This window comes from Notolabrus celidotus, chromosome 9 (genome assembly GCF_009762535.1).
Source record: "Notolabrus celidotus isolate fNotCel1 chromosome 9, fNotCel1.pri, whole genome shotgun sequence".
NCBI classification, from domain to species: domain Eukaryota; kingdom Metazoa; phylum Chordata; class Actinopteri; order Labriformes; family Labridae; genus Notolabrus; species Notolabrus celidotus.
The window spans coordinates 14,261,691-14,284,313 of NC_048280.1; the positions used below are offsets into that span (position 1 = coordinate 14,261,691).

At 40.0% G+C, this 22,623-nt stretch overlaps 1 protein-coding gene across 1 annotated transcript in view; it reads right to left on the minus strand.

Annotated features, from left to right (window-relative positions):
- Nucleotides 1–18,826, minus strand: part of si:dkey-250l23.4 (E3 ubiquitin-protein ligase RNF180) — an 84,741-nt gene extending 65,915 nt beyond the window's left edge. Inside the window, exon 1 of the mRNA XM_034692407.1 lies at nucleotides 18,418–18,826. The gene's annotated coding sequence lies outside the window, so the exon portion shown is untranslated. The remainder of the gene's footprint in view (nucleotides 1–18,417) is intronic.
- Between the last annotated feature and the right edge of the window lie 3,797 nt (nucleotides 18,827–22,623).

Sequence of the window (22,623 nt, forward strand, 5' to 3'; positions counted from 1 at the left end):
TGTCTGTTGCCTTTGTATCCAAAGGTGGGAAATATCCTGTTTAAAGCATTTTTGTATTGATCCTCTTTTAAAAAGCGCACGTGGAGACCTGACGCACAGCCGCAGCCGCCAGCTGAGCGTCTCCGCTGTGCGCAACACCTTTAACAGCTGATTCACATCAAAACATGCTTTAAACTTAAAACACCTCCCTGATAGATGAGTGTAATATGAGACCACATGATGTTTGTTCCACGTGACGGAAAATTGATAACAAAAAATGTGTGTTTCGAGTAATTTCTTAACAATCAATTAATCAATAATCGATTAATTGTGGTCATCCCTAATTAGTACACTTCCAAAAACCAAAGATAAACGTTTCTGTTATTCTTAACTGCATTTATTTATTAATTTATTTTCATTTTTACCTATTCACTTATTTTTTTTACTTATTTACTTTTTTTAATTTAGATCCTTATCATCACCCCTGCACAACTATACCCTCTTCTGTATCTTCTATGTCACGTACAGAGTGCACTGTGTGCTTGTACCAGAGTGGACCTTCAAAAGTCAGCAGCATCCAGCAGCACCAGCTGACAGCTGATTGTCTATCATGGTCTGTCATTTGGTGATGGAGGTGGGCGAGAAACAAAAGGTGGTCATGGGCAATTTTCATCACATCATTTCTGTCTGTCAGTCTGTCAGGAAAGGCCTCCAGGTTCATCACTACACCTGAATTGCACTCCTTCCAACTAGCAGCAGTGCAAGTACACAAAAAAGAGACATCTAAGCGTTTATGCACTTAGAAACAAATGCACATACACACTTGAACACACAGGGCGACAACAGACATCCAAAAGATGAGCCGAGCTCAGCATGTGAAACAAGGACAATCATCCAGTCGGAGAAACAGACGGTAGGCAGTGACTGACAGGTTTGGTTCTCTCACTGACCCACACACAGCAAATCATTTCACGCATTGCTCACAAAGCTCAACAGGGGCCCTTATCCAAATTTTATCCATCCTACCTCAGACACATAAAAACAACTTCGACATGAAATCTGTCTGAAAAAGAGGATCTAAAAGAACAAGAGGCCTTGGTAAAAATGAATGGGGATCAATTTTAGTGGAGTGGGGAGGCACTGTGTGTTCCCACACTACCTGAGGCCAAATTTTGGAAAGTGTTCTCTTTTCTGAATACAAATGAAATGCCTCAGACAAGTGTGCCTCACACAGGAGCTGCTACAATTAGATAAATCAGTTCTGGCTTACAGCTTCAATAATACTTTGGAGGAGCAAAGGTGAAACTGTAAAAAAGTTCAAAAAAAGTTCATTGTACTATTTCCTGACCGACTAAAGTCCTGAAAACTGTACTCATCGACAATTAATGAATAATGAATAATTAATAAATACAACTACATATCCCTCACAGCTAAGACAATTCAGAAAAGAAGATTTAAACAGAACAATGCAAACTCCATGTTAAAGCATCCCAAACTACACAAGTAGCCACAAGGAATACAAATAGATGTCATTTCATTATGGCTCCTGGATTTGGACAACAGACTGCAAGCAATACTTGTAGAATATCAAAAATGTGTGCAACTATTTTTTTTCACTGGTCACAGAATACAGACACTAGCTGTACTTCATTTGGGAATATTGTATGTATTTGTGACATCTTTGTGATCATCTCATTACAAGTGTCAAAAATCATACATTCATGCGTTTCATCCACCACCTGAGTAAGTAAGGATTCCAGGTGAACAGAATTTTGATTTTCTACCTGAAGTGTCTTGGTGTTCATCTCATGTTAAAGTTGCTTTCAACTTGAAGGTAGTTTTTTTTTTTTCTCAAGTTGGATTGTATGAGGTACTTATCAATAGAAAGTGTTACCCTTAGGGGACACCAAGTGCAAGAACATGTGTTTGTTGCACCTGAAACTAACGCTGAAACAAATTTATTTTCTGACGGCACTGTAAATTGCTGAAAACATTCTAATTCTTGCATAAAATTACACCATAATTGATGTTTGGGATGGGCTTTCTTAGCTTAGTTACATAGTAAATTGACCTTATCTGCAGTGGTTGATAGCCTAGCTCTGCCCGGTTTCTTGGGGCCAAGATAATTGACTTCCCCTGTGGGTAATACACATACTAATGACAGCATGTCACAGCCTACATTACAAAAAAAAAAGAAAGAAAAAAATTGCCAATGCAAGACTGAAAAGCAATGTTATGCTTATAATTTCTTAGTCTTAAAAGGGAACTTGTGGTTTCACAAAAGGATCGTGCACTGACCCCTGTGGAATGCCATAGTGCAGGGGATGAGAGAGAAACAGTGTTGGTTGACAATCAAACCAGGATACTTGTATATTTTCATAGCTAATGAAATCTTATGAGTCAAAAGCTGGGATCAGATCAACAAAAAAATGAACATAAAAAATGTAGATGTTACATTGATAAGAAAGGTTTGTGTGCGGTTACATTTGGAAAAACTGGAATTCCCACACAAAAGCAATAATAAAATAATTGAATTGGCTCTAGTGATTATACTTGATGCTAGCTTGGTATTTTTTCAGACAATAATAAAAATGCAAACATAAATAGACCAGTATGAATGTGCTTTTTATTTTTAAGGCCTGTGAAAGTTTTAGTTTAACCTCATAAACAGGGTCTTGAATTCATTCCACCTTAAAATGTGACTTACATTTTTACCATGAGAAAGAGGAATGGTATTTGCATTGACATTTTGGCCAGTGGATGTAGCTGACTCACTTACTCTAAAATTTGAATTTAATTATTACTCTAAGGCAATCGAATGATCCATGCATTACCTCAAGGTCACATCTACTAAAATTGAGAAAATAAATTAATTCTTTGCAGTCCCTTGAAATCAGCAATTAAGTACACAATAAACTCTTACAGCTCATGGTTTTACTCAGCAGAATATGTATGTCCAAGCAGTTAGAACACTGCAGCTGCTCTGATCCGTGTTATTTTACAAGTTTAAAAACCTTGAAATATGTGCATATATTAATCACATTAAAATAGAAATGCATTTATTGCTCAAATAAAACCATGTAGAATAATAATATGCAGATTTATGCTGAGTTTGACCTTCTCTGTTAGTCCCTGTGAAGGTAATTTCTGTCAACAAGACAAGATGTTTAAAACACCTACCTACATAGTAAACAAGAAATAGTTTCAAAACCTTATTGGTATCTCTGCCCCCCTGTCTGTCTGAAGCCTTTATTTTCATGCTTCCCCTATTTCTATGAAATCTCTTTCCTGCACTTGGGATCAGTTGGGGCCTGCATATGAAGTCATGCTGAGAAGGAGCAGCAGGGGATCACCAGGGAAGGACAGCAGGGGTCAGCTGCTCTATGATGGCTCCCAGCATTTGATCAACTGAGAGGGAAGGGTCCTTCAGATACTTTGAAGACAATATTATAAGAACAAGCTGTCAATTCAAAAATGAAATTAGAATGAGAGTGGCTGGAATATGATCAGATTTTTTTTTGTGGGGGGGAGGTTTACTTGTGTAGCTTTGCCAACAGATTCAACAAAATGTGTGCCCATAGTTGCATAAGACAGTACATAAAAATATCCCATTTACGCTGTGCAATCCGATCCCCATAAACACAGCCTTAGCTGCACCATGTCAGCATAACCAGGTTTTGTTTTTACCTAGCAAATGACCAACCAGGCCCAAGTACAAGCCTCAATTTGAGTGCATTACCGTGATTGACTGCTGAATTTAGAGCTTGTGTCTTGAAATCAAAGGCCCTTGCAGTGCTGTTTGTGTGAGAGGCAATCACATTTATTGCTGCATGGATGAGAGTGCGAGGTTGCTATTTCTACCACAAAGACCATCACACTGTTAATACATCTAAAAGCAGCTTCAATGCATGGACTTTATGTGGAGATACCCAGCCTATATGTGTGTGCATACAAGTATATATACACACACTTCTGAATACGCACATCATATAAAAGAGCTGGAGCCTGATTCATCACAGTTGATTGATATTCAGTCTCACACACTGGGATTTTTCTAAAATATATGGTCTGAGTATGTATGTGTTTTCATGAGTGACTCAGATAGAACAGTCCCTGGTTTCTAAAATCTAAAAGCATCACTTTCACATACACATACACACACACACACACACACACACACACACACACACACACACACACACACACACATTAAGAAGGAACAGTGCATCAGAGGGGTACCATACATCATGGACAATAAATGACTGCAGGTCCCTGGACCAGGAGAGACATATGGGCACTGTCAGCATGTTTATCTTGAAAGTTTCTTGCAACTGTCTATTACTATGCTGCTCTACTAAGTCTGGAAACCGTTTTAATTGCCACCATGTTCTCGATCTATGCTGCATGAATTCATAAAATTCATTGTTTCTTAAACAGGTATACATGCATAATCAGGAAACATCAAAAAACCATTTGCATTCAACAGGAAAAGACACCTTCCCTGTGTTGTAGCTATCTGACACCATCTATCAAGCAGATGTAACATTGTGGCTAAACAGAGTGGACTCGGGTTATATATAGCAGGACTGCTTAACTCTCAAAGAGCTCCAGTGAGTAAATATACGTTGTGTATCCACACTCATTGAAGGTCAACTCAAAGCTTTTCCATCTAAAATCTTATAATTTACTCCTTTGATAATGACGCCATCCCATCAGCCAACTAAAAGAGGCGCAGATGGAAAATGGTGAGTGGGGATACCAGCCGGACTCCCATCTCATATGTTGATAATGGTAATGATGCGGCCAGCTTTTCCATTACCATCGGTCACGACAAGCGTGATGATTACTGGATGTTCATGTGTGCCTCAGGTGGTCTCTTTAGACTACACGAAGAGGATGAGGAGCACACCAGACTTTCAAGGCCTCTTCTCTTGCCTATGCAGCCCTCCTATCATGATGCAGTATGCGCCTGTTGCCGCTCAAGGCTACACCTATCCCCATCTTACCAATGCAAGACGTCGATCCACTCTCAAGGTAGAGGATTAAGATTACAAAGCAAAACCAGTATTGATCTTTCTATTTTTAGTCCTGACAAAGGCATCAGATGTTGCAATATGCTTTGAATCTAGTGGAAATAATTAGACCCTGCAGAGGAGAAGCTCATCACATAGGGTAACTCCATTGTTAGGGTTATTCCTTGCTTGTCAAAGAATTAAAGGATGTTATCGTACATGAAGAGGGGGATTTAGCCGAACCGGGCAGCCTTTGAAACTAAAAATGATTTAAAAACGGATAAATTAACAGTTAAAGGTTGCTTCAAGGTTCAGCACTGCCAGCTCTGGCGAGAATATCAATCAAGCTTTTTGCCAGTGAGCTGCATCCACTCATGCACACATTTTAATGTCCCGACACAAATTTGATCGCTAACTTTGTTAAGACCTCCTTGTCCTCACCTAATTGTTTTTGGAACCTTTTACAATCAGCAAAGCCACCTACAACATCAGTCTTACAGCCTCTAATGTCACAAAATTTCTCCCAAACATCCGACTTGGCCTTTGAGGATGTACTGTCCATAATTTGACACCACTGGCTAATGTTGCCTCTATGTCTTCCCTTTTGATGCACTTGCTGCTCTCTTTCCTTATCTCCACAGATCAGAGACTTAATTGGCTGGATGTAAATAGAGATGTTAAAGGGTTTATTGTAGCTCAGTTAAAAAAAACCCTGTTCGCTGTTCAGACTTGATAACACTAACAATTCATTGAAGCAAAACTAATCATGTATTTACTCATCGTCAATTGTGCATGTTCTTTAGGAACAGCGACAGCTCCGCCTGCTCAGAGGTGAGTGCACTTGTCTGGGCAGTGATTATGTCACCAGCAGTCGAAAACATCTGTTTTTGCAGATACACTAGTCTCTGTGACACACAGGTACCTGTGTCAGCATAGTAAGGAGTAACTTTGGGTCTGAAATTTCCATCACACCAGTGGATCATCTATCAGTGGTAGAAGTGGAACCCCTTGGTGTTGTCTGATCTCCCTCTCAGCTTTAGAAATAACCAACACAAAGGGTGCTCGGATGATCTTGAATCTCTGCCCGAGGAGGTCAGTAAGATTTCTTCCTCTTGGGTGTGTGTGTGCTGGAAGGATGTTCCTTATTCTCACTGGTGTCAGCACATTCAGCAGCCCTCAGCTCATTGTTTCCTTTTTATCAGCAGGACTTCCCCCTTGAGAATTCTCCATTTCCAAATCTGCATCCTCCAATAGAAAACAAACAGTGGTGCATCTTGACATCATTATTTACTGTAAAAAAAATAAACATGTTCACATAGTCATCTCTATTGTTTTAAAATTTTAGACTGTTAAATACAAGCCAAACAATAATTCAAATGACCCACTACTGTTCAAAAGATGCAATTACCTTTAAAGCAGCAGATTTGAAACCACTTCGGCTCGTCTCCTACAAATCTAGAGGTGACGAGGAGCAGAGATTTGAAGCTGGGGTTGAGGGCCTATGAGATGTAAAGGTAGTTTTTTTTTTTCTCCTTTTTAGAGTCATATTGTTTTGCATGGTCTGGAGTGATGTAATCCTGTGACATGGGGGAAATCCTAAATGGTGCCGACTGTCTTGCTTAGAGGTTTGGTATGAAGTGGTGCAATGACAGAAACTGTTGGTCTCTTCTCGTCGCACAAAATGTGTGTGCCCACCAACAGAGGCTTAATGGCTTGCACAGTCCCTTCGGCATCTGATATGTCCGTCTCAGTCAGGCTGCAGTCAGTGAAAGCCTTTCTTACCTTCAATGAAAAAACAAGGCAGAATGGTGCTTTTACTAAAAACAGTGACTCATATTTTGTAAATTAAATAGTGAACAATAGGAGTTAATGATTGTTGATTAAGGTGCTGTTGCTCTAATCCTGCTATGAAGTCTGGATATGTTAAATTCAATGATAATTTACAATTATAAATAATTCACACACTCAGTCTTATAAATCTAACATAGTAAACCTTTAATAGGATAGCTTGTCACATTGTTCGCAACCTCTTTACAAAAATTCCCTTTACTAGTCTGTGTGATATTTCATATTTTTAAATCAATGACTTACCTCAGGAGATCAGAGGGCAGCTTCCGCAAGTAGGCGGGCAACAGCTGTCAGTTTTAAAGCACACTGTGAGGCGAGGTTAAGTGCGCGAGCAAAAACACTGAAAATGTTGATATCCACTCAGCTCAACTGTTGCAGTCACATTCGATGTAAGTGACTACAGTTGATTTTTTTCAGTCACCTTCCATTCCTCTGCAACCTTCAGTAAAACTTCCATCATATGAGCATCGGTGTGAGTCTCTGGCATCACCCTACTCTGTAGCACATAGGAATAATTTTTGTTGTTGTTGATAAGATTGGCAGTAATGGTCCCATAACTGACTTTGTGATACTTGCACTCTTCTGGGACCAGACAGGAAGTTTTCTGTTAAATATTACATTCACCGGGGTGCTGGTGGCCTAGCTGTCTAAGCGCCCTATGTATAGAGGCTACAGTCCTCGTCGCAGAGGTTGCTGGATTGACTTCTGGACGGTCGACCATTTGCTGCATGTCTTACCCCTCTCTCTACTCCCCACATTTCCTGTCTCTCTCCAGCTTTCCTATCCAATAAAGGCAATATGCCCAAAAATAAAACTTAAAAATAAATAATAAAAATTACGTTCACTGCAGTTTTGACGTTGGTTCAGGTGGCTTTGCATGTTCATAATTCACATTAACCTCATTCATGTCATTGGCGCCATCGCAAGGAGTCATGAAGTAGTGACGCAATTAATCATATAGGCAGGGCAATCTGTTTAGAGTGCCTTATATATATATTCGGGCTGTTAACGAGTATTCTAAATTCGAATATAAAAAAAAAAAACGGAGATTCAATTGTTAAAATTAATATTCGACTGTGGAAAAAAACCACATCAGCGGCTGCTTTGCGAGTGGGCGCACTGCATGACGGGTCACAGGAGTCACACATGCACAGCGTGAAGCAGATGGCAGAGAGAAATTTTTCCGTCCTCCGCTGGGAACATAGTGAATAAAAAGAGATCGGGCCTCTTCACATGTGGACTGTCTTGTGTTTTTAGCAAAGAACCTGTTAGGCCTAAGACCCTACATTGACAGTTGACTAAAAGACCCGACAATCAGTGACACTGGGATAAACTGCAGTTTTTCCTCTCTTTTTTTTTATGCAAGCGCCAAGAATATAAGTGGACTACTTTTTTGTTTTTAACTTCAACTTCAATTAATGTTAATAATATTTTCCTCAATCAATGAATGAAGCCTGCCTATATTAGGGACAAGAGTCGGGACCTTCAAATTGCTCACGCAAGTCTTGTTCAGCACTCACTCAGCGCATTGCGCACAGAGAGAGGGGGGGCGAGCGAGAGGTCTACGGTCTTAAAAGTGTTATGGTAAAGGGCATTAGGTCATTTACTTGTTTTGTAATGTGTAGGTATGTTTTAGGCATGTTAAATCTGAAATAAAAATACGTATAAAAGTAGTTATGTCTCCTTGTATTAGTTTGTCCACCTGTTATTGACAGAATTCGCAAATATAGATATTCGAATGGTTCGAACCTTTGTTTTTTGTTCTTTTTGGAGTTAATATTCGAACGTCATTTTGGAGCAATTTTGATAGCCCTAATATATATAGGGATGGGTACCTTTCACACTTGAACCAATACAGTACTGATACCTGGTACCTGGGAATCAGTACTGGTACTCAACGGTACCAATTTTCGGTACTTTTGTATGTTTATGTGGTAATAAATGTTAATTTGTTTAATAATAAAATAGCAAAAAAAAATTAGTTTTAATCAATTTAGTTTTTATTTCATTTAACATGAAATGAACAGAAACAGGATTATATAGGTGATTAGATATATTAGCTGACACGTGCTCGTGGCGTCTAATTGCTCTTTCGGGAGTTTATCAATGGACCCAGGTGAATGCCTGCAGACGGGAAAAAGTCAGTTCTCCGCCTCTTTATAATAACAGGACACACAACTTACTTGTTGGGCATTCACGCACACAGGAACGATTATAAACAGGGCAGGTAGTCGGAGCGAGAGATTCCGTCTCAACTTAATCCTCCTGCAGCTCTGCCTCGCGGTGAGTGCTCGCGCCCGTCAGCTGCAGGCTCCGTTTAGCGCGCTCACGCGCAGATGCAGAGAGGTCGACCCGATCAGTCTCAAACTTTATAACAGGGCGAAAGTATGGAAAATCGCCTACTCTTCCACTCCCTCACAGTCACAAGGATGGATTCAGGTACCGAGACATGGTACCGTTTGATTTTAGGTGAATCAGTACTTGGTAGTACCGACGGAATTCGGTCGGTACCTATAAAAGTACCAAATTCAGTACCCATCCCTAGAGAGAGAGAGAGAGAGAGAGAGAGAGAGAGACAGAGACAGAGAGACAGAGACAGAGACAGAGACAGAGAGAGAGAGAGAGAGAGAGAGAGAGAGAGAGAGTATAACTAAGCTTTGTGTAATGTATCTACATTCATAAATCTGTTTTTAGGCATTAGCCGTAGACACCGCTTTTCTTTCTACCCAAGGGTATCCTTTCCAAAGACATCAGCAGAAGACAGAGTTTTGGGATGAAACCTCCAGGGTTCCATGGATGCATCCCAAGGACATTAAACATAACCAAAGCCAGCCTCAAATGAGTTCACATAGAATCATATTCAGCTGCTGAAAACGGTTTCCTACACAGACAGGAGCTCACTGTACAAAAAGGTAATTTTATCAACACGTTAAATGTCCAAGCGCCATGTAAATCAAAATTTGAATCCCAGGGGTATAATACAGAAGAAATGTTACCATTAGTTAGTATTAACCTGTTTTTAATTTAGCTTGGCCTGACAGAGGTCCAGAGGCACCTCTGATTAAATGCTTGACATTTTCACCCACTTATTAAACACTTAAATGATGCAGTGACTATTCTCTCCAGACTTGCAACACAGTGTACAACAACAACATGGTTTGTCAAACTAATAGTTTTTATGATGCCCAGTAGTGTTCCTGTCCAAGCACTTCAGTAAAAGTCACATTGGTTTGTTGAGATATGTTTCTTAGTTAACATAAACCTACACATAAGCCTCTTATTACATCCAAATACTTCAAAAAACACTACCCTGTTGTTACAAAATATGGCTGCTATAGCTATGCTTTTTCCTAACAACACTGGGCTCAAGTCATTACATTAAATATGAAGAAACTACAACTCAGGGAGCCGCATTGCTTTATTGTAAATTAAAACAAGTGACCGAAATATTATTGAAATATATTTTAAAAAACCTGGAGGCGGCCTTATGAAATGAACTTATCATAAGACTGAACAGTTCTGTCTAACAGCCCATATCATTACCTGAAAGCAGTGCCTGTTTATCTCAGCTTTAATACAGTCTCTGTCTATGGATAGAAATTGTCATTCTAGTCATTTTGTCTCTACCCTCCACAAGAACAAGGGATTATTGTCACTGTAAAATCCCTGAGGGAGAAATAATGCATCCATAGAGACCAGCAGAAAATACTGAGCCGACTAATATTAGCCAATGAGTCATCTCAAATCCCTGGATGATGCGAGTATCATTTCTCTCTCGGTTGGTACTTATGCAAACTGATTAATGCCATTCATATGTTTATCATAGTGTACACCAGTACATGTATACTGTAACCGTACAGTACAGAAACACATGGAAATATCAAGGCACAGATTAAACTGTCATTTTGTAGCAGCACAAACATGTTTTCTTACAGGGGGGGGGAGTGATTATAAACCTGAAATGTTTTAATCTTTGTTGTCAGCTGCACAAATGGTTATGGACTGATGTAGGCTGTGGAAAATTGGTTGTGTGAAATGTTGTGTAGTCAAATGACTTTGTGCACTATAAGGACTTCAGAGTTTGTCATAGCACTGCTGTAGCTGACTGGATTTCTTTTTCTTTTCAGAGACAATAATGCATATACCATTGAACAGTTGTGACTTTGTTGTTTACATGGGGCAACCCTTCTCAATGACAAATGGATGGCTGTGAGAGTAAACATACTGATCACACTATGGCTTCTGTTTCCTGATGGGAGCTACATGGTGTGCAAATTTGTCCAGTGTAAGAACATGTCAAAAGTATAGGATTGGATGCATTTGTGTTTAAGGTCTGTGTTGTGTGTGTGTTGTGTGTGTTGTGTGTGTTGTGTGTGTGTGTGTGTGTGTGTGTGTGTGTGTGTGTGTGTGTGTGTGTGTGTGTTTCTGTATAGCAGGTATAAAGCATGACAAAGATCCATTTCCACCCCTGTGAAGCATGTTGATGGAAAATTTCACTTCCCCCTTACACCCACAACCTCAAAACATGCCCAGTTCAATATCAATATCAAATTTCACACCAGGTTTAGACTGCCTACACGTCTCTCACACACGCCACATGCACATACACACGCACACGCACGCACAAGTTGACACACTGTGTGCCTGAGGCTCTTGAGTCTGCACATTGGGATCATTTACAGAGAAATGTCTGCTGAGCTATCTTTAACTGTAAATGGGATTTTGACTGAAATGAGTCAGCTGCTTTTATATCCCATAATTCACAGGGCACTCTATAGGAAGCTACAAGTTGAGCTAGAGAGGAATAAAACATAAAGAAAGAGTAATGTAAGGAGTTCAAACACGTCTTTGGTCTAAAGTCATGTCGTCCTCAACGGCTTAGTCTGTGATTGTTCCGTAAACCCTCTAAAGCTGATTTGACCCCGTGTTGCCCAAGAAAGACCAACTGCTGTCTACTTACCATGAGTGTTTATGTAAGTATCAAAGGAGAACATGGATGCAAGGGATTATGGGAACCTGAGCAAACAGAGTGCAAGACATGAAGCTAGAGAAAAAAGAGATTGCAGTGTGTGTGTGTTTAAGAGTTCAGATCTCTGGTGGAGTCGACATATAGTTTTCATAGATCAGTGAGACTAATGCAAGCAGGACATGGACATATAGAGCTTCTTCAAAAAGCTGAGAATGTAGTAAAAAAAATTATCAAATATTAATAATTTCAGTCAAAATTGCAACAGAAGGTCTTCTACAAACCACCCAAAAAAATAGAGAAATAACTCGGCAGGGATTTGTTTTTTTATGACTGAGAAAATATGCTTCTCAAATAGCAGCATTACCAGTAACCTTGCTTGTGTTTATGAAACTCAGAACAAAGGGCTGCAACTGCCTCACTGTTCATTGTTGTGTATTTCATATCTTCTGACAATTTCATCAAAGTGCTTAAGCTTTTAATGTATTCACTTTTGGGATTGCCTCTCCTCTTATCTCAGCCCTCCTTCTCTTTCTTCTCCTCCTTCTTCTTCATCTTCTTCTTCTTCTTCATCCTCCGCCCGCATCTTACCGCAGAATCGCAGATGACTGTCAATGAACTCCCCACTAACAACTTACTTTGCCTTCTGCCCTCGCTTTGCACGGCAAAAAAATCATTTTGAGTTTTTTTTTCCCACCTGTCAGAAGCAGGAGAGAAGAGGAGAGGAGGGGAGGGGGGGTGGTAAAGGTGTGATGATGAATTCTTTCACAGACAATGTAATCAGGGGAAGGACTTATGGCTGTTAATTGAGTAGGATGAAAGCTCAAAGGTCACTTTGTGTGCCGTTTTAGCTCGGCAAGAAATGCTGCCGCAGTAATCCTCCAAAATTGTCACACACATTTCTGTAGCCGGTGGGTGGCCGTGAACTGTGCGCAGAATTAACATTTCAGCTACCAAAAGGCTTCAAAAACCAAAAGACAATTACACAGAGGGATAGGATGGAAGACAATGAAGAAGAGGTTATGACAATGAGTGCAGGAGGGAAGTGGGAAGAACAGAAGAAGAAGGATATCAGCGTGCAACATGTGGATACACATACAAACACAGAGATGCTTAAGTAGAAGCAGGAACAAGCAGATTATGTCGTTACAGTGAGAGAGGACAGTGTGGGAGCAGCTCCTCTTAAAGATCTGTTACAGCACCTGATGCCAAAAAGCAGACATTAACTTTAAAGACCTCTCTCTCTCTGGATGGCAAACTGACTTTATTGTTCTGTTACACTTTGAAATAAATGTAGGACAAGAAAGTCTGAACAGTAAATCTAAGATGTGTTTGGAATTTATTTCCAGGATGATAAAGTCATACGAAAAGCAGATTGTTTTTTCAAATCTTTCACTGTTTTCTCCTCTCGGCTCACCTCAGCACCTGCAGGTGTCGTTTTACTTTCATCCCTCTATTCATACTGGACACGCAGCGCAGCTTGCCATCACGACTCTTCGCTTAACAGGAGAAAAATAAATCCCTAAAAAAATCCAAGTACAAAGCTGACTCATCACTTCAAGGACCCGAGTCCGTCATACCAAACTCAGGTGGTTATTCAAGTAAATAAATACACTGTATTTCAAATGGGGCTTCTTTGACAGACTGTTACTCTCCATAGAGAGTTTTGTTAAAGCAACACAAATGAGCTCATTTAATTCACTAGAACAAACATGTGTAACACCTTTTCTTACTTAATAAGTATGATTACGCCTTTATCAAATAGGACAGCTGAAGAGTGAAAAGAAAAAAACGATGTTTTCAATAGGAATGGGTACGATTACTCGAGTACTCGCCATTGACCCCATTATTCGAGTAGCATTTTGTTACTCGCGCACCTGATACATAACTTGAACTCATACAGCGTTACATGTGGGAACATGTGCTTTTTGTTTTCGCCTAACTGAATATACTAGGTAGGAAAATAATTAACAGGATATAAACATATGACTTCTCCGGCCACGGCTTCAGCTTTAGGACACACTGAGCCAGATTTCAGCAAAAACAACTGTTTTATGGCAGCTACAGCAACTCTCTAGGAACATATTATTCCACCGAAAGCAAAAGCACAACAAACACAGGACCGTCTGCGACACCTGAGACATGTCTGTTAAAAAAAGTGATGTCTGGAAGTACTTCAAAAAAAACAATGAAGTTAATGTGCAGTGCAAGATATGTGACGTTAAACTTGCATTCCATAGAAATACTAGTTCGATGCTTAACCACATGCGCTTAAAGCACAAGGAGAAAACAGCAGGACAGATAGCAGGCAGTGTCATATTACGTCTTTTGCTAGTCCTGTTAGCACACGTCGTTGTGACGAAACCAGAGCGGAGAAGATTAGCCTGATAAAAACCAAAATGGACTTTTATTTATTTATTTTTGTTTATTGTTTAAAAATAATAATAATTGCGAGTACTCGAGTAGTTGTTCATTAGGTAATTCGAGTACTCAAGTACAAGGATTACTGTAAATTCCCATCCCTAGTTTTCAATAATGTCCACATACGTGTGGACAGGGCAACAGATCTCGGAATGAATCGGGCTCATAAAAAAAGCATGGTACAGAAAACCAGTACTCATAGAGCATAATCCATCATCATGTGCGTGTGACCCAAAGATAAAGAATTCACTTTGAAGTGTTAAAAAAATCAAGCATCTCATATCCCTACTGTGCTACATCTATCAAACAGCCAGCATCCAGATATCGCGTATCATAAATAAAACACTGATCAAATCCTTTCCCCACACTACAATCCAAAACCGAATCATGGGCAATCAGGCAATCCAACAAGAATCCGGATCTGCAGGGCGCCTCTCAGTCTCTTGTTGTGGGAGTCTGACATGGGACATGAAGGAGCTAAAGACAACCAACAGTTTTTGAAGTGCTGTTCACTTCACAGAGGAGAGAAAAGGAAGGTTACCATGCTGTTTCTTCTATTACAGAGTGTGAGCCTCCTCATCATTCAGCACACTTTTCTTTTCAAGCCGCAGTGATTGGACACGAATTATAATGCATGAGTTCTACTTGATTATTAGCATTATAGTGGACCAGGACATGGCTTAGATGCGCCTTGCCTCGCAAAAAAAAGCCGGAAATATATTCATACATGCAACCATTTAATCCCTTTCCCTGGCAAGAAACATTATGATAGTGTTCCCATCCAATATTAATCAGCCACCAGCAGAGAGAGACAGAGATTGAGCATGATAGAGAGGTCGAAGGGAGAGCTGGAACGAGGGAGAATGTGGTGTGTGTGAGTGTGTGTGTGGGCGATTAATGATGATTTTACACTCCGCTTATGCTGCTTTCTGATCACACACTCCACCAACAGGTACTTCAGTGAACCCATAACCACACTGTGAAACATCTGTCAAGAGGCAGACATCGTGATTATCCGGAGCAATATCAAACAAAAAACTCACAGCCATCAACCCTTCAGTGCCCAAGTTAAACAACTCACAGCCTATTAAGTGTTGTGAGAAACTAATGACAATTTAATCTCGGGCTTAAGTGGATTCATTCAACTAATTACCATCGACACATGCAGGTACACACATAATGAAGAAGAGGAAAAGCTCTATTTTGAGTACAAACACTCGCTCAGCTTTCGAGTCACAGCTGCAGCAGCTGCATGAAACTCAGAAGTAGATTAACAATCTGCTGACCTGCTGTTTCCCACACAGTGCGCACACAATAACACGAACACCTCTGATGTATAATTCAATCTACTGAAAGATAATAAGAATGTGCATTTATAAAGCTTATAGTTCAATTCCTGTGGCGAATTTGTCCGTGAGGTATTGATTCAACTTCATGAGGACTTGAATGCAAAGGTTTTGATTGTATCATGTAGCGTTCCAGTAACAGCGTGTGTCCCTAAGTCCTCCAGATAACCAAATGCACAAGGGAAATTTCCAGACAAGTGTAAACATGGTTGGGGAATAATACCGGTCCGATGTCATTCTGGAGAAACGTCTACATTCAAACGCAGAAATTTGCAATTACTGATCCTTTATCAATTGTTTCTGTTCAGTCATTCACATCGTATACGGTGGATATATTCCTGTGATGAGAAAATTATTCTTTGACAGGTTTTTAAATGTTTTTTGATTTCCACTGCTGAATTCATGATAATAATGTCACTCTGCAAATATGTTTTCCTCATTCTGACAACGATGTCAAATTAGCTAAACGGTTGCAGCACTTTTGAATGCTAATGTTTGTTCAGAGCGACATGAAATTAAACTAAAGTGTAACAAAATTGACATTTATTTTTTTCATTTGATGTCAAGGTGGCAATTTGGGTTTTTTGAAGATTGTAGAGATTCATATTAGTAGTTAGATTTAGTGTGCAGTGGACATCAGTCAGCACTGCCTCTGAGTTGAGAAGCTACTGAATACTAACAAGGAAGCTCGGCTTTAGTGTTTTCCTCACAGACATGTTGGTTTTCTGAAGCAGGTAGTGACTATATTGGAAGGAGAGGGTGGTGCAGGAGGGGGGTAAGGGGTTGTCAAACACCAAGTCATCAAAGCTTGACAGTCTGCGGCTGGAGGATGAGCCAGTTAACCATCAGCCAAGAGTTTTCATTTCGGTGCATCCCTGCTAGAAATTGTAGGGGCCACAAGGGATACTGCTCAGCTCGGCCCCTGAGAAACAGCAGGGAGAAATGGATCGCAAGCTAGGCTACCTTTTCTGCAGATGGTGTCATTTCTGCCACGTGATTTAGCAAATTGTGAAAGATACCCGCCCGAGCGTTCACTCCTTTTAGATTTTTTTCAGCACTTAATTTGCTTTGGAGTCATGAGGAAATGCTACATTCAAATTCATGCTAGTTTTCCGAGACTACCAACCCTGGCTTTAATGTTTGTCTCATACTAGAATGCTTTGTTAAATAGACATGAAGAATTGTTATTTCTTTAAAGAGCGAAATTTATAACACATATTCTAACCTACGAGCGCAGCCATTGTTTTACTAGCGCAATGCATGCTGGGTTGATGACGTGTAAAGGTTGCGTCTTGCCGAGCCTCTGGTTTTTCGCCATGTTCACTCGCTGGCTTTCAGGAACATGAAAACCATAATAATGCCACACTATGCTGCGTTTGGGTGTAATTTCCAGTCGAAGGGAAACAAGGGGACTGATGTAAGTCTACACAGCTTTCCAAGAGACAAAAAGAGAAGAAAGGAGTGGGAAATTGCTTGTGGATGTACACAACTTCCGAAGGACCGGCGGCTATGTTCTCGCCACTTCACTCCAGATGCATTTGATGCATTTAGCTGACCCACGCTGGTGAAAGAGCTCACAGGGGCTTCTAGTTATTAACGGAGACTGAAGAGAAATGCTGTGCCGTCAGTTTTCGTTCATAAACAGACAAAAACGCCCACAGGAAAAGAGTGAAGTCTGCTCAAGGAAACGCCACAGGCAGGAGACGCTGGATGTGCTCCTGCGGGGATGCCAACATCCCGCACCTGCAGATGTAGCCTCTGATGGCGAACCATTGGGCACGATCACGATCACGACCACGATCACGGAGGAAGCTGGTGACGAGTCCCCCGATCAGTCAACACAGCAGTCCATAAGTGAACATTGTTCTCCAAATAACAGTGATGTCGCAACTCAGACGGTAAAAACACACATCTGATGCAGTGGTATAGTGGCCAGCTGATACGCACCAACTTATTACTCAAGACCACGTTTATGCTGCTAATTGTGAAGTCTCTGGATCTTTTCCTCTCAGATGATGACTTTTTCAGCGAGGGCAGTCAGCCACTGTACAGACAGTCTGATCCGAAATATAACATAAGTTCATCAGAGCCTTCACAGAGCACCCAGGAATCACATGCTTCAGCTGACACGCATGAAGAAAACAGTCTGTTGCAACCAAATGACACCACTACCCAAACATCATTGCGACGCAAAGAACAATGGCGGCCTACGAGTTAAAACATTTTTTCCAGTTTTATACAAACTAAGATATTTTGAGAGATTTTATTATCGTTTTTATATAGCTGATACAAACATTTATCATATAGGAAAATACGTTTTGGTAGCTGGGGTTCCTTTTAAGGTTACACCCAGCAGGTGACATTTAGCAGCATCATTCACTCAAACCAATCCACATTGCATATCTTCCCAATTTATACTTAATGGGAAAGTTTTAAAGATATTGAATCTGTTTGGGGACAACTTTCTCTAGAGCCATCCTCAAGCGTCCTCTCCAGGAACTGCAGGTTTTGCTTTTTCAGAATTGCTTTCATTTCTTTGCACTAGAAATGGAGGTTTAGGTTTGGATCAAAATGTTCTCAATAGGAGTCTAATTTCAAAATTTTGCGACCAATTTTCGTTGCTTTATCATGCAGCTAAACAACCTTTACCTTTTGCAGTGGACACCTGGGGCTAGTTAATTCGAGTACAGACTCATCAAAACTTCACACGCAAAACAGAGTTTGCATATGAAAGTTACATGAAATGCAATGTAAAATAAGCCAGATATACACTTCATTTAAAGCATGTCTGTAACCGACTGCCAGGACAGATAGTGCCAAATGAAACATGATAGGAACAACTTACCAAACAAACGAAAGTTTCCCTCTCTCCGCCGGGCAGCGGGACGTTCTCTGCAAGGGTAGTTCCTCTGTGTACTCTGGGTCATAGAAGTAAAGTCATATATCCACCATGGACGGCTTTCAGTCGACTCAATGATAATTCTGTTTTCTACTATTTGTTATTTCTTCAAAACACCGTCGACCCACGTGAGCGTGACTGACGCAGTGCGCTGCATGCGGAGGGACACAAACGTTGTTCGGCTCAAGAAAGGGCTTTCTGACAGCTGGGTGAATACGCGAAAATATTAGAAAATAGAGCGCATACTTAAAGTGATAATAATTTAATCAACCATATGTATGACACTGACTTTTGAATATATTAAATTCAGTCCCTCCAGGCAGGAAGTTGCGATTTCGCGATCGCAACTATCAATGCAAATTCAACCAATCCGCGCGATTTTTTCGCGGCCTTGCAATTTTATACAATCACCGCAACTTTCCCGCAGCATTGACCAATTACCTTAACCTCAGCCCCTGTACGTCATCGGTTTTGTCATCAATTTCACTTCCTTGGAACATAAACTTAAGTCCTCACTTGATTGCCACTTTTCAACAACAAAACACGCAGAGAGAACGGGTGAAAAGAGGGGACGGCAGGCAGGACAAGTGACGATGACAACGTTATTTATAGATTAAGGGGCTCAGTGTTCGCTTGGTCTCTACCTGCAGCAGGTGTGCTTTATGAATCAGCTCTCCTCACCTCCATGCATCTGTCTCATCTTCATTGATGATTTTTACCCCCGGTGTGCGTTAGTGACAGAGACACACCCGGGGGACGTCTGTTTAATATTTGAGGTTTGACGTTGTTGCCGCTCTCACCGTAAAAAGCTCCGCGTCTACAGCTTGATTTAATCCAGTTTGGTGATACATCAGACACCTTTAGTAAGTTTTGATCAACTCCTAGTCATCAAAGATGCAGATTCACTTCAGAGTGCGTGAACTGCCTGTCAAGTGCCTCTGTCACTGCGAGGTACATTCAGGGACCGTCGTAAATGTGCAATACAGCCCTTTCATGGCATTTTTCTGTGAATCAAGAGAATCAAAATACAGTCAGTGGCCACATCAAGAATGTTTTCTAAAAACATCTGTAATTTAGCGTATTAACTTGCCCCTGAGACGTTATTGAGGGAAAAAAAAAAAAAAAAATCGCAACTTTCACCGCAATTTTTTCAAAAAGCTGTCGCAAATTCAGGCTTTTTGGGCCGCAACAATCACACAAAAATCCCGCGAAATCCTGGAGGGACTGATTAAATACTCAGGATGCAACCAGAGAAATAATTGTGAGACAAAAAGTATAACATTTTATTTCCATTTAGCCAAATCATTCCTTTTGTGCTGTAATGAACGGAAGCCCTAAGCTGCATGCATTCATTTTATTTTCTCTCTTTTCCTGTGATAACAATTAATTTTATTTGGTTTATCTAGGCCTTGCCTTAATGCAGAGTATCCAACAAACACACAGAAATAGGCCTTACTTACCTCATTATTTGGGAATTGGCAGCATAGCATGTTGTTATCTAGTCTTATCAGCCAATTGTTGTGGTTTCTAGATCACCAGTAAATCATTCTGTTATTATGAAGAAACAAGCCTTGTTATCTCAAGATAATGAGATAAATGTATGTGTTATGATATGGAAACCATCAGTAACCCAGAGATAAGAAGATAAAAGAAGAGATCTTAAGAAAACAACTTAAATTAACTCATTCTCACAGGAAAACTGAGTAAATAACTAGTATAGATGCATATCTGCTTAGTGCCACCACAGTAATCAGCCCCTCTGGGCAACCCAATTCCCTGTTTGATCCAACCACCCTTAACACTGTGAAGTCCATTGACCTTTGTGTACTGCAATTTATTTCTAGACTGTGTTAACACACTTAAATGGAAGTGACAGCAGAGACAAAATAAGCACCAGACAAAGTGTTAAGGTTGCAGAGGAACTTTTAGCAGGTCAAAAATGTGTGAATATGTTGACATGTTTCTCCTGCAGTAGGGCAGGTGTTGCTCAGTATTGACACAGTGGCAGCATCATTATAGATATGTGTGCTGGATCTCCCCATGAAGAACAATAAACATGACCACACTTATAATATACTCAGACAGGAATTTATAGGGATCATACATCGTGTTAAATTTGACCACTTTTTTTTTCATTACTTGTTTTTTCTTTGCAAAGCAGTCTGAACTACATTTTTACAAGCAGCTTCAGTTAACCAAGCTAAATCCTGCCTAAGGGAGGCTTTACTTTACTGCAACTTCTTCCTGTGGTAAGAAACTGTTTGCTCACCAAAGTAGATCCTTAACAAAGGCTGTGCTTTATTTCACATCTGTTGTGTTGTTGAGACGAACAGACTATTAGGAAAAGGAGGGGAACATTGATAGCATCATCTTTCTACATGCCTTTTCTTGAATTCACATACCACTCAATCTTGAATGTGAATTAATGCCACCCCATTCAAACACACACATGAACCCTGTTGACTTTACATGCACATTATCACGCAATCAGTCCTTCTGTGTCTTTCACATTCAATGTTCTAGGAACAAGTCTGCTCTACCTTCCCTGTGCATCTATTCCCCTTTATTCACCTTGCACTGAGTGCCATTAAACAGTGAATAACCGATAAGAGAACATTTAGTTTTATAATACCACTGATAAGAGGCTGTTGCAGTCCTTTTAGATACAGGCCTTATCTGGTTTCCTTTATGGCTACTGCTTATCAATGATTCCTTTCCAGACATTTCCGGGGATTAGACTAGATTTACTTTTGGATTATTTCTCTTCTGGAATTCCTTCCATTTACACCATCATGTCAGGGACGGTATGATAACACCGAAAGCCTGAAACATCTATTTGTGGAAACAGACCAGCAAATGTTTTCTTTTTAAAGTGAGCACTCATCCTTCGACTCCATGATGTAAAATCACAGAGAGAATAACGTCCAGTTTCTCAAGTTTTGTTATTTCTAATAGAAAATTACTGCTATAAAAAGAATCTTTCTGTATGGGCATAGCAGATAAAAGGCCTCACAGGGTCCTTAAACCTTATGTGAAAAACTTCAGGGTCCAGAGGGTTCTGATAAGACAGGACCTTTTTATGTTCTAAACTCTTCTTGGCCAGGGATAAGAAATGGTCTTGTGTACAGGGAAGCCAAATACGTTGTTCCTTTATTTATCGATCTGAGGAGTTATCAGTAATACAAGAGTTTCCACATCCACTTCACTGGACTATTTCTGAATGGTGTGCACATAAGACAAATAATTAATGAAGAAAGAACAGGATCTATATAATTCAAAGTATCCACCTCTGCCTTCTTCCTAAGGAATACTTTCAGCAACACTGGCACGAATGCTTGTGATATATTGTACAGTGCAATATAAAGCCTTAATTTATTATTGTTTGTTCAACTTCAGAATTATAAAAATGTAGTTATTAAAGCTAACATTCCCACAGTAAAGATGATTTGTCTCAGTTCCGAACATCAAGGTTATAAAAATGAATAAAAAAGTACTAAGTAGGTAACCAATGATGCCTTTAGACGCCCATAATCATTTTGGCTTTTACGTTTTTCTCTGCAGGTGCACATTATCCTCAAAGACTCTTTTTAATATTGTGATGATAAGCAATCCCACTGCTATGCAATAAAATAAAAAACAACTAATTTATCACTGTATTTTCTCATCTATGTAGCAACACTGAACAGCTGCTCATTGTTTTTTATAATCTTTGTCAACACAGTTTTTTCTCTCTTTTGAAAAAATGCTTAGAGCTGTATTAGTTTAATCATATTTACTTAGACCAATATCTTCTTCACGCAGCCTTTAAAATGAAAACAGATATGATGATCTGATCCAAGTGACATTTGCTCTGCATTTTTGGGGGGTTTAATGTCTTTTGGATTGGATGGTAAGTACACTACTGAAGAAAGTTTAGTTTGTAACTGTTGATGACTGGTTAGTGTCTAACTACAAGGATCTTTTTATGACTATTTGTTAGAAGCAGAAAATAAATAAATAGAAAGGGACAAGAAAAAGGTCAAGAAAATACATTTTTCAGGCTTTTATTCTGAAAGGACAGGACATTCGATAGAGTAAAAACTGGGACCGAGAGTTTGGAGTGACATGCAGGAAAGGGGCCGCAACTCTGAACTGAACCTGTGCACCTGAACC